This window comes from Chelonoidis abingdonii, chromosome 3, assembly GCF_003597395.2.
Source record: "Chelonoidis abingdonii isolate Lonesome George chromosome 3, CheloAbing_2.0, whole genome shotgun sequence".
Classification (NCBI taxonomy): Eukaryota; Metazoa; Chordata; order Testudines; family Testudinidae; genus Chelonoidis; species Chelonoidis abingdonii.
Genome location: NC_133771.1, coordinates 21,476,452 through 21,489,407, shown reverse-complemented (window position 1 = coordinate 21,489,407; position 12,956 = coordinate 21,476,452).

Sequence of the window (12,956 nt, the reverse complement as noted above, 5' to 3'; positions counted from 1 at the left end):
CCATGAAAGCTTACGCCCAAATAAATCTGTTAGTCTTTAAGGTGCCACTGGACCCCTTGTTGTTTTTGTGAATACAGACTAACACAGCTATTCCTTGATACTTGACACCAGGGAGTTAAGGTTAGTAGTAATGATATTAATAACCTTTCACTTATAGGTTGCCTTTTTACAAGCAACCTTAGCGAGTATTAGTCTCAATTCAGTTCCTAGAGGACAGAAATTAACAGCATAAAAAAACATTACTGTAACTAGCACTACTTTGCGTTCCCACCAGAGGCCAAGGATCAAAGGGCCATGGGAAGCGAACTGTCCTTTCACCTCCTAGAGAGGTCCCTAGCTAAACTGAGAACTTAGGCCCTGATTCAACAAGGTTGTTGACTTTAGGCTTGTGAATAGTCTTATTGAATCATGGGGCTTGCTCCTGGGCTTAAAGTTACTCATGTGCTTAAGTATTTTGCTGATTCAGTAATCCAGTTTATTTAACCAGAATTACAAATCATATGACATTTAAAAAAATGTTTAAAGAAGGACAAGTATCCTAGAAATTAGTGTCAATCAAAAGTTCTTGAAAAAGCATAGGGGCATCATAGATTACCTGTCTAAAACAGGCTGAATACAGCCAAGCAGTGTTTTTACTATCAGGTCATTAGAATGTAATTAATCATTAAATTATATTAATTATATCCAGCCTTTATATACAGCGTAACACTCCACATCAGGAAACTGCAGCATTTTGTAGCATGTTGTATGCATGTGAATAAAGTGAGAGGCACCAATAACATACATTTTCATTCTGGTAACTCATCTAAAATGTGCCACAACTTTATTAGCGATTCTTTGATAATAGTTTACTGCAGGAGATGTCTTTTCATATGGCATTATTATTAATGCTTGAGTGATAAACAATAGAAAGCAACTGAAGAACTCACCATGTTGAAGTGACTTTATTTGTAAGTCCAGTACCCTCTTTTCCTTCAAATCCTTCCTAAAGACCCCTTTCTGTTGTGATGCCTACAAAAGATTATCCAACCAATGATGGCTATGTTGAGAGAGAGATTTTTCTTTGCATGTATTTTTTAAAATAATGTTCAGTTGATTTTGAACCATCAAGTTGTGAAATAGATTTGCTTGATTTAGTTTTTGTTACCATTGTCTTCCCTTCTCTCAGTTGGATACTGATCCAACAACTTTTAAAATCAGTTGAAGAACTTTCACTGATTCACAGATTTTAAGGGCAGAAGAAACCATTGTGCTCATCTAGCCTGACCTCCTGCTTGAGGCAGGCCATAGAATCTCACCCAGTAATTCCCACATCAAGCCCGCCTCTTGTAGTTTAGCTATAAAACATCTTGTAGAAAGACACTGGCTTGATTTAAAGATTTCAAGCGAGGGAGAGTCCGTCACATCCCTTGATAATTTTTTCCAATGGCTTACTGCTCTCACAGTTAAAAATTTGCATTCTGTGTCTAGTCTGGCTTTGTCTAGATTCACCTTTCAACCTCTGGATCTAGTTATGTCTTTTTCTAAATCGTTGTCCTATGTATGTGCTTATAGGCCAGAAACAAATAATCTCTTAACCTTACATTTGATAAACTAAAAACATTGAGCTGCTGAAATCTCTCACTAGAAGGCATGTTTTCCAGACCTCAAATACTTCTTGTACCTCTTTTCTGAACCATTTCTAATTTTTCAACCTCCTTTCTGAAGCGTGGACACAACATTCCTGTAATAGTGTCACTGACACTATATACAGAGGTAACAGCACTTCCATACTCCGATTCAGTATTCCCCTGCTTATACATCTGAGCAGTAGTACTAACCCCCTTAGCCACAACCTTGCAATGGGAGCTCATGTTCAGTTGGTTATCCACCATAACCCCCAAATTCTTTTTCAGAGTCGGTGCTTTTCCAAATGCTGTCTCCCATCCTGAAAGTGTGGTCTTCATTCTTTGCTCCTAGATGTATGACCTTGCATTTGGCTGTATTAAAATACATATTATTCAGCTGAACTTAGCGTATCTGGCAGTGCTGCCTAATGGACAGAACATGGGACTCAGGAAACTGGTTTTATACCTAGCTTGATCACTAGCTTGCTGGGTGACCTTGGGCAAGTAACTTCACTACTCTGTGCCTCAGTTTCCCCATCTGTAAAATGGAGTTATTGGTACTGACCTTCTTGGTAAAGTGCTGTGAGATCTACTGAGGAAAAGTGCTAATAATTTTTATGATTGATTATAATTATTAATTTATTTTATTTTATTTTATTATTATTAACAAGTAATTCAGATTGCTTTGTATAACTGACCTATTCTTAGCATTATGTACTACTGTACCAATTGACTTCACTGAGCATTAGATCAAGTGCCTATTGCTTGCTAAACACTTTTGTTGTGTCTTGTTTTGAATTAGACTCTAACCTCCTGCAGGTTGGAGCTGACCTTTTTTGACTGCCAAAGTAACACGGTAACAAGATGGCCTGTCCCTTTAAAGGCTAGGAGGCCTGGAGCTAATCAGCCCTGTCCCATCAGCCTCAGCTGCACTACAATTAATTAGCTGCTTCCCAGCCTGAGGGGGGGGGGGCAGCTGATGCCTAATGGGCCTTATAAAAGGGCTGAGAGAGCTCAGTGTTGGGGAAACACTCATAGGAAGCAAGTGGTGGTGTGGGGGTGTCTTATGGATCTCTGAAGCAGAGTCTGTAAGTACTTCAAGGAAGTAGCCTGAGAGTCAGGGCTCAATCCCAGAATATAGACAATGGAAAGATAGCCCAGAGGGGCTGAGTCGGTGGAACGGACTCCCAAGGAGTAAATATGGAAGTTAGGGCTGTAGGGATTTAAAGGTAGCCCAGAGATATTAGGACATGGGGCTGCAGCAAAGTACTTGAGGATGAGGGGGAATTATTCATAAACCCAAACGTGTAAAAATTGAATTGTATCAAAGTTTTATAGGGTACTTCATGGAAAGTGAAGAATTTCATTGCACCCAGCATCTCATTATGGAACTGTATTTCATCATTAAAATAACTTTCTGGTAATTAATTGCCAAAAACCTCAATGGTTATAGTGTGAACCACCAATATAACTTGTATATTCTGCTTTTGACTTTACAAGATACTATATGCTATAAAAAAATAAAAAAATCACGCATCTATGCAACTATCAATACTGTCTTATGAGAGGCTGTTTGGGGCTACATAGTAAATAGTGAATAATCAATCTAAGGTAGAGTGTTGTTGCATATATTTCTTATGCACAGCCTCCTGGAAATAAAATATGTGATTACATGAATAGCAAGGTGCCAAAGACTCAGAAGTTCTTTGTTGTTTGTTATATTTTTAGGGTTGAAAATCACATTTTGGACTTCAGAGAGGAAAAACCAATAGTGCCGTTTTTCAGTCTGTGTGGATTATCAGTTATTTGTGTTTTGTTAGTGAAGTCTATACATCAAGTGTAGTAAAGTGGTCTTGCTAGGGATAACTGGGTTACTCAGATTATTATGGGATGGATCCATGCCCACCTATCCCTTATCTGCTGCATAGTTAGTAGTAATTCCCTACCCCCCACTCTGTTGTGGTGCAGCTAAACAAAACGGCAAGTTCCCAACCTGAAATCCGATAAGTAAATTTATTTTTGTTGCAGTGAGCAGTCCCTTACAAAATCATGGCTCATACTGGATGGTTCCTCAGCTTCATAAACCTGGGGTTCATCTTTGATTCCTCCCTCTTCTTCCTTTGATTTGTTCATCTAGGCTATTGCCAAGTCTTGTTGTGTCTTTCTTTATCATATTCTGAAAATCCAGCCATTCTTTTCTGTCTCAATGGGCAAAATATATGCCCTGGCTCTGGTCACCCTCTAAAGTAATTAGTAAAATCTCTTCTGTAGTCTTTCCAAATCCCATACTACAGGGATGAGCAACTGGCAGCCTGAAGGCCACATCTGACCTTTCAGATCATTTTATTATCCACCACAGCCTAGCATGGGGCAAGCAGCCTGGTAGTTCTGAGGCCTAGAAGGGGATGGGGGAGGGCCCTGCCTGTGTGTGTGTGTGTGTGTGTGTGTGTGTGTGTGTGTGTGTGTGTGCCATGTGATGCTGTGGCAAGAGCCAACAGGATGGAGTAGGAATCTGGGCCCAGCCCTGGAGTATGGGAACCACCTCCAGAGTGAGGGCAGGACAGGTTCCTTCTCCAACCGCTCCTCCCCGGGCCTCCCACCTCCTCGGACCTTCCCCACATCATACCATCTATGGTCAGGATTTGACCTCCCTCCCCCATGTCACAGCCCCTGGCCTGCCAGAGGGTTTTAATGGATGTTGTGGCCCTCTATTACCTTACAGTTGCCTTTCCCTGCCATCTGCTGTGGGTCAAAGGAAATCTGTAGTTCTAAATTTATCTGAGTCCATGGACCATAATACAATTGGATTTGTCCCTCTCCACAGAATGAGTTTGATCCCTTCCATTAGACAAATTGAGTTAGCCCACTGAAACTAATTTGAATAAAGAAGCAGCCAGGGGTGAAAGTAAGATAGAAGACTTACCGGTACGGGGGCACAGCTGGAAGGGGCGGGGCCTCAGGCAGAAAAGGAGGGCCTGGGGTCAGCATCCTCCAGCCAGCCCATCCGCACTGCTTGGCCCATGCCAACAAGGGCTCCGGCAGCAATTTAAAAGGGCCTGGGGCTCCAGCCATTGCTGCGGTAGCAGTGGCGGTGGCTGGGAGCTCGGCCCTTTTAAATCCCCGGTCCAGCTACCCCTTTTACACACACACATGCCCCCCCTTCGGTGGCCCTGCCAGTAGGGTCCCTACCTGCCAGGCTGCTGATGGGGGTGGGCTGGGCAGAGGGAGTTTGGCGTGGTGAGGGGCAAAAGGGGCAGTGATGTTAAAGCACTGCCGCTGCGTACGGCCTGGTACTGGCAGCTATTTCTTACTGGTATGCCGTACCATCCCCTACCTACTTTCACCCCTGGAAGCAGCAGTCATCTAATTAGAATGAACCAACTCTCTATGTAATTTGAATACATTTGGAAAAAAGCAGCTTCTGAAATCAACACAGGTAGCTACAAAAATTGTATGGATGAAACGATAATGCAATTGGTTTGTGGACTACTGTCCTTCAGGATCTCACCCAACATGAGAGAGATCCCTTTATTCAGAAAAATAAGATTGGTATCTCACTTGGAAATCACTTCTGGAGTTGTATTGTGAGCATATGGCATCTGGAATGGCCATGTCTTTATTTGTCCACCACACATACTCATGTCCATTTCTGGATACACACTTCCCCACAAGCCCAGGTGTTTCCAAATTTGAGGTTTAGGTTCAGACTCATTTCTGATATTAGTTTGTTTTAGCTGATGTTGGAAAATCCACACTATTCTTGCAAAGACACACTCCTTTGTATAGTCAGAAAGAATGATGGCGAAAACAAACTTGCTGTCATTTACCCACTTTGCATGTGTGTATGATGACATCATGTAGAGCTAGATTGTCAAAACAGCTCAGATCCAGTTTAGGCATCAAAATATTTGCCCTGATTTTCACAATGGGGCTGAGCTATTTTGAAAATCTGGCTTAAATTTTGGATGCTTGGAAAATCAGGCTTGGAAGTCTTTTGAAAATCTGATCCTTAAGAGTCTGACCTACAAAGATCATAGAGACCTAATCTTATTGCCAGAACTCCATTAACTCAAGAGATAGATACAATTGTTTCTGAGCTGAAGAAGCAGCATTCTAGTTCATGTTATGATGGGGTGTGGATGATTTTTATACATCAGTCTGTCTACAGCACAGCAATTCGTTACAATGGTCTTTCTTCAACTGAACTAACTTTTTTAATTAAGATAAGCCATAAGCGACATAATTAGAGTTTATCTTTTGATAACAGCTAGGGCTGTCAGACAAGAAAAGAGAACATTCTGTTGTTCAAATGTTATTAGTAACAAGAACAAACCTTCCATCAGCTCATCCTTTTTCAGTTATTTGAAAACAGGTTTACTAAAGGTAAACAGAGCACCTACATATTTACTTAGTAGGAAAGAGCCAAAGCTTTCAGAATTATGTTGCTTTAGTCATTTCAAATTTGAAGAATAAATGGATTATTGTGTAACATAAAACTTATCTTGCCTTGTTGAAAAACACTGTTATTTTTAGAGAAATATGAACACTGTGAGACAGATTCTCTGCTGGAGTGAACTGATGGGGCTATGCCTGGGAGGATCTAGTCTGATACTTTTTTCTTGATAACAATGTCAGCAAGATCAGCAAGTCTGAGATTTATGGAGCCAGTTTCTTAGCTCTTTAACTGTGCCCATAAAATTTGCAAAGTTATCCATTTTTCACTTGCAAAATCTCATATTTGCATAGACAAATAGAAAATTGTATTTCTAAATTCTGTTTTTTCCTCCATCACCAGCCCCTGTTCACTTTCTAAACTGTCTCGCTGTCTGGTCTCATCCAGTTCATTGGGCTCAGCTACCATCTCTCCCAAATTTACCTCTTCACACTAGAACTTTCACCACCCACCCTTTGTCTCATCTTCCCCAGTCTGTCTAGTGTCTCCTCTTGGACGTTTTGCTGGTACATTTATCAAAGCTTTTCATCTTTCAACCCATGCCCTCTCCTCTTCTCCCTACTGCCTTTCTCTGCTACAGCACAATGCTATAGACCTCCTTGTCACTGAGGTTTACAAGTTTGGTGTCACTTTTGACTCCTCCCTTACCTTCTCATCCAATATCTAAGATCTTGCTAAATCCTGCATAGGTGCCGCAGTACTGTAGTCTCCTCCTCCTGTTCATTTGTATTTTACCAGTTCCATCCTATCCAAACTTCCATTGCTAGGGGCGTTTTCCACTCCAGCTGCTCTCACCAGAGCATCTGCCTCCTGTAAATGGTTTCGTATTCTGCATTAAGTACAAGACAATTGTACGTGCCTTCAGAGTGCTTCAGAATTCTGCTCTCCATGGAGCTCTCCTCCCAACTGCAACCCCACTCCTGCATCTGGTGTGATGAGAGCCTAACACCAGCACAGTGGCTTCTTCAGGGTTTTAGACTGAGTGCAGTGACTCCTAGGCTAAGACCATCCTTGCTGTTGGTAAATGGCACACAGCCCAGGGAAGGTGAGTATGCCTTACTCATCACTGGATAGGGCTGTGGGGGTCATGGATGTCAGAGGGGAATGGATGAGGTAGAAGTGGAACCTTTTATCCATGTGGAAAACTTTTATGTGCTTAAAGTTTTACACACAGAAAATTGTTAGTGTTTTATGTTTTTAACGTGGGTCTAACTGTTTGCTTTCCATCACTCGCCCTCATAACTTCCGTGGTCCCCTTATACTATTCCTGACTCTGGACCAAGAGCACTCAGTGCAACTCAGAGCATGGGGAAAGTGCAAAAGCAACTTTAAGTCACCTTTACACTTCTGCAATCCTAGGTCCAACCTGCACTGGGCCACTTCCTTTATTTCAGATTAAGGAGAGCATCAAAGAGAATAAATATAGAGGGCCAGGTATTCCCCTGCTTTAGGACAACTTCATGCTGCTCCACCAGCACAGAGCTGATTTAAAACCACTTACACTAGCCACAGAAGGATCTTCCCTATGCAAGGGGATGCTCGGAGGAATAGATCTGGCACAGCGCTCCTTTGCCAGTGCCTGCTCTGAATCTCTCTAGACAAAGCTGTGAGGAACTTCACAGAGACCTGATACAGCAAAGTGTATGGACAGCACAGTGGCAGATTAAATTCACTGGTGATACATGCAAGGATATGCAAATTGGAAGGAATAATCTGAAATTCTCATACATTTTACTGGGTTCTAAACTAACTATAAAAACTCAGTAAACAAACATGCTTATAACTGTGTCTGAACAGTTCAGTGAAGACCTCTGTTTAGTGTGCAGTGTGATGGAAGATAGCACAGATGATACTATAATGGCATTATATTAATAAAAAAAACAATGATACAGAATCATAGAATATTAGAGTTGGAAGAGACCTTAGGAGGTCACCTAGTTCAATCCCCTGCTCAAAACAGGATCAACACCAACTAAATCATCCAAGCCAAGGCTTTGTCCAGCCAGGCCTTAAAAACCTCTAAGGAAGGAGATTTCACCACCTCCCTAGGTAACCCATTCCAGTGCTTCACCACCCTCCTAATGAAGTATTGTTTCCTAATATCCAATCTAGACCTCCCCACTGCAACTTGAGACCATTGCTCCTTGTTCTGTCATCTGCCACCACTGAGAACAGCATAGTTCTATCCTCTTTGGATGTCACCATCTGGGATACCACATTCAATTCCTGTTATCTTGTCTCAAAACAAACATTGCAGAAATAAAGGTGGTTGAGAGACAAGCAATAAAAATGGTCAGAGGCATGGAAAAACATCCAGTCAAGAGAGATGAACAAGATTAAGTCTATTTGTGTTAGAAAGGAATCAAAGAGGAGGGTGCAGGATAAAGGCACACACAACAATTAATAATGTAGAGAAAACATCAGGCACTTCTATTCACCCTTTCTCACATTATGAAAATGAGGGACCATTCAATGAAACTGAAAGTTGGCAGTAAATTTGAAACTGAAAAAATGAAACATAATGCCCAACTGGCCTCTTGAACTAGTTGCACAAGATATTATTGAGGCCAAGAGAATAACTGAACTTAAAAAAAAAAGGGACTGGACGTTTACTGGGATAATGAGGATATCCAATGTTTGGAAAAAATATATATTTTCATGATCAAGAGACAAATGGGGATGGGGAAGGTTTTTCTATAATGCCCTTCTTAAGGGCTTCTTGCATCCTTCTCTGAAGCATCTGGCATTGCCAACTGTTAGAGACAGGATACTGGTTAGAGGAACTCAGTTCCTGCATGATAATTTTCATGTTCATGTAATTCTAATTTTTTTCTTTGAATTCATAAGACATGATTCTAAGAGCGTTTGAGTTTATTTCTATTGGGGAAAAAAACAGCACTTCTCTACTTCTCATATACTTATTTTCTAGTAACTTAAGTGGAATTACATATGATTTACTTGAGAGTGAGAACAGAGTCAGGTCCTTGACATGCGAGAAGGAAACATTTGATAGTTATAGAAGGAGAACTTGATACTTTTCCAATGGAATGAGAGGTCAGCTTACAGATGCAGTAGTTAACATTTCAGTTATTCATTTTGATGTGTGTATTTTTCAGGAGTTAGTATTAAGATGAATATTGAACTCTAATTATTTAAGACTTAAGATCTGAAAGTAGCTGTTGACTTTTTCTGATGACTAAACTCTTTGGTAAGGAATTATTTTGGATTAGGGTAAGAAATAGGCTTAATGTTTCTTTCATATTAGCGTTGCTATTTTTGGCAAAATGATACTACTATGCAGTGAATAATTAAGAGATTGCTGAAAACGTAGGGTGATTATTCCTTTGTTCTCAGCTGTATGATAGATCCATGGATTCTTTACACAGGGATCTTTCTGTTTGACTAGTTTCTAGTTTACATTTATATCTAATGTCAAACATTAACCTGAAAGGTGAAACCCTTTATTGCAACATCATATGATAGTTTTTCTCAGAAAAGTTGTGGTTGTTTTTATAACATTACCCCAAAAGTTCTGAGGAATGCTGTATCTCAAATTAGAATCGTATCTAATTTCAAAAGCTAACAGCTAAATAATGCAGAATAACAGATTGTTCAACTAATAAGATACATAAATATTTAGCTCAGCCCTGCACCCATTTATCAGTAGTAGATGCACTATTGTGCCAGGCCACCCACTGTATGAAGCCACATATGGATCACCCAACCCAGTGATCCCTAGAAGCAGGATGAAAGCCACACTCATTGGACCCCTCTATGACTTTTCTCCCATGCAGACTGCTGAGCAGTTTCTCAATAGTGGGGCCATCACTGAGGTAGCCAGACTTTTCTCTCACATTCCTGCTCTGGCTACAAACTTACTGAAACATTACCTGGCATTTCCTCTATAATCTGTACCATTATCTTGTGACACCGACATCACTAGCGATATAAGGGACTTTAGCAGAGACATTGAACAATAGCAAGTGACAGCAAAAGTCAACAAGTTCCGTCAGCACTTTAGAAAATCAGGTCACTTATTTTGATCTCTAAAGATGGACTTGGGAGCCTAACTTTAGACACCTATTTTTAAAAAATCTTGGCCCTGTTAGAGAACCACTGATTCATCCCCTGTAACTAAGGATTGTCCCCTTATTTGTATTTTTCAGGCCTTTGTCTAGTTTTAAGGACACAGGCAATTGGGTTTTGTACTCACCATAGCAGATGAAAACTATTCTACAGTCTGTTGCATTTTTTTCATGACGGAGAATCTTTGATACACTCCTCATTAGGGAAAGTTTATCCCCAGTATCTGAGGTGAACAGGAATTCAACACCAGCAGGCCACCACCTTGAAGTAACCTCAACTGCTGGACTGAGCCCAGCACTGCTGGTACCAAAGCACAAGCCTCAAATGCTCTTTATCTCAACCACTTGAGAAAAAGAAGCTACTTTTATTATTACATACCTATTGACGGTTTAACTTCACTGCTTGTTCCCCTCTCTATACTGTCCATTATTTTACCTTCTATTACTCTCATTATATCTCCTCTGTAAATAACATAGTCCCAATCTTTTAAAATCTCCCCATATGGAGGATCTACCTTTCCATGTCTCTACTCAGTTTTGTTTTCACTTATTGGAATTTTCTCTTCCCTTCTATGTCTTCTCTGAAATGAGATCCAAAGTGAATAAAATTTTCAAGGTGGAAGGTAGCATTAACTAGTATGACATTACAATATGTTCCCTTTTTAATGATATTGTAATAGTGGAATGAAGGCGGTATTACTGTTAAGAAGCTTGGATGCAAAGGTCATCATAGACTTTTTTAAAGGGGAGGGAGGGAGCTTTAGCACACCCACTGCGGCCAACAGTATGAGCAGCTCAGGCCCTTTGGTAGTGCAGAACAGATGGATATAAAGAAGGAGGCTGGCACCCCAAGACTATGTGTTCCAAAAGGAGAATGTGGCACTGACAGGGGTGCCTAGGTTTCAAACTCAGGGACTGAGGGGGCGGAACAAAACTTTGTGTAATGCAGACAGCACACCAAGTTTGGTGTGGTCCCTCGGAAGGAGCAGTCGGTGTTTGGCTGAGATTCTGTACAAGCCCTTGGAGAAAGGCATAGGCTCAGAATAGCTGCTTTGTGAGAGAAAGTTATGGTTCCTTACCTGAAAAAAAGGATACAATCTGTGTGCCATTGGTTCCTCCTGCTGTCTAGGGAAACAAGACGGGTACATTTTGAAAATAAACAAATTACACTAAGAAAATATCTGACTCTGTCACTGATTTCTTTTCCAAATGGAAAGCGGATCTGTAAAGCCCTGCATTTCATCTGTTGCTTAGTCAAGGGGCAGTAAACACATCCTCTAAATTATTCTTTAAACTCTGTTTAATGCAAGCTAAGATCTTAACTCGTCTTTTAAACCACTACTACACACTGGGCAAGCATCTACAATGAGATGTCCTAAATAACACCTAGATCTTTTTACTGAGCAGTTTAGTTCTTTCTACTGTGCGTTATCTTGCAACTGTCTACCTTGTCTAATGCTTAGTAAGTATCAAAGTCTGCCATGGAATGAAGTACAGTAATTAACAGGTTTTTCTTGTACTACACACAGGAGATAGCATAGAGTGGTATCAGTAAGTGGGCTTTGCCCATCTTTAATATCCTATCTTGAATTTGTACTATCAGTACAAAGGACATTCTCAGCAACTATGGACATTTAAGCCAATGTCTTCCTTCAGTTATTTCTGTTTCAGTTCTAAGGATTTTTTTCAGTGATTAATGAATTCAGAGATGGGATTGAGATATTTTTTATCAGTGGAATACAAGTAATTACAGTTGTCATATATTATTAGTATTATGAAGAATATTTTCTTAGGTAAAGCCAAAAATCCCAGTTCTGAGTTGTGTCCCAGTTGACCTCAGCAGAGCTCGGGAAGAGGTTGGGGAGCAAAGGGCATGGGATAAAAAGAAGTAAAATCAAAGTAAAGAAATTTTCTATAACAGTGTTAGATAATGAAGACATAAAAACAAATAACCACATTTTGATAAGTTATGTACTTAAATCTACCAGCATTTTGCAATAGATAAAACTATAGACAAAAAGATTCTAGACTGAACGATGAACCTCTCAGGGAAGCCATGCCAGGCATCTTACTGTGACATTACACCCCATATTCATAGAAATGTGGTTATGATATGCATGTGGCATAACTAAGATATAATTTATGCAAGATCGCTCCTGTAAGATATCATTGGAAAGGTTATGATTTACTGAATGTGATTATCCAATTTGTATGCATGTCATTTCTGTATCTAAAGCTAGGAATATTGACTATGAGCTTGACTACACTGGAGAGTTGCAGCTCTGGTGGTGGGTTTACAGCGCAGCAACTTACTCACTGTCCACACTTGCAAGGCACATACAGCGCTGCATCTCCCTGGCTGCAGCGCTGGCTGCACTCCTGCTCTGCCTGGGCAATAATGATTGCAGCACTGGTGATGCAGCGCTGCTCCGCCAGTGTGGCCACCAAAAGTGCTGTAATTGGCCTTCAGAGATATTTGGAGGTATCCTAGAATGCCTGTTCAGCCACTTTGCTCATCAGTTCGCACTCTACTGCTCTGGCCTCAGGTGACCCGCCCTTTAAATGCCCTGGGAATTTAAAAAATCCCCTTCCTGTTTGCTCAGCCAGGTGTGGAGTGCAATCAGTGAATCTTTCCAGGTGACCATGCCTACACACGCCAAAGGAGCCCCAGCATGGAGCAATGGCGAGTTGCTGGACCTCATCAGTGTTTGTGATGAGGAAGCTGTGCAGTCCCAGCTGCACTCCAGCCGTAGGAATTATGATACCTATGGGCAGATCTCAAGGGCCATGCTGGAAAGGGGCCAAGACCAG